The sequence below is a fragment of the Nanorana parkeri genome, unplaced genomic scaffold (assembly GCF_000935625.1).
Source record: "Nanorana parkeri isolate BGI_ZX_2015 unplaced genomic scaffold, ASM93562v1 scaffold861, whole genome shotgun sequence".
NCBI classification, from domain to species: domain Eukaryota; kingdom Metazoa; phylum Chordata; class Amphibia; order Anura; family Dicroglossidae; genus Nanorana; species Nanorana parkeri.
Genome location: NW_017307129.1, coordinates 466,982 through 467,981, shown reverse-complemented (window position 1 = coordinate 467,981; position 1,000 = coordinate 466,982).

Below are 1,000 nucleotides of genomic sequence, written 5' to 3'. Positions count from 1 at the left end.
TGACTTTTGAAAATTGAGATCTGCTTTAACAATGTTTTTGGTCCCACCCTGCTTAAAACACCATCTACATGCACTATGGGATATTTTGATTATTCTACAATTATTACACTTCACTAGCTATCCCTAGAGCCTTCTTTGAAGCGGATGGAATGCATGTACTTAAGTGGATCTACCACTCTAGCCAACTCTAGACAAGTAGAGGAGGGAGTGGATCTACCACTCTAGCCAACTCTAGACAAGTAGAGGAGGGAGTTAGATAGAATTATTGCTTTTGAACAGATGACATGACAGTCCAGTGGGTCTCAAAGTAAGCATTTCTTGATGTGTTATAAATGGCTGAACTATTGCACTGTCTTAGTTTCTTCTGTTATATCATATGGGAGATACAGTACCTACTACTGCCTTGGCTTTAATCCTGTAGATTTTAAAATCTCTCTTTGAACTATCCTGGTTTATTGGCCATTGTATTATATGAGACATATAATATCTTTCCCTTAACCATATGTTTTCATTTTTTTGTTTAACTTTTCTGACATCAGTTCGACTCTATATACAATTTTATATCTGGCAACCACCAACATGTTTTGCTTCTAAACTGAATATGATATATTGTACATTGTTAACTTCTGCATACCTTTTCCTTTTAGATATGTTGATATTGTACTTACTTATTGTTAAACTGACTACTTTTTTTATTTGTATCTGTTTGTTTGTTGAAAATGTTAAATAAAAACTATTTAATTAAAGCAAAAAGATGTCCCAACATGTACAGGTATGTCCCAACATGTACAATGATTACGTACTCACTCTCAAGACAGTTTCTAATATGTTAAAGCAGCAAACTCATGATACCTCTCTTAAACATGTCAAGAACTGAAAACAGTTCTTCTGCTATCTTACATCTAAGGGTATATTTACATAACCATGTTTTAAAAAAATGGTGCTATGCTGTAAAAAAGTTGTTTCACTAAATTAGGTTATTCAGTATAAACAAACAAGC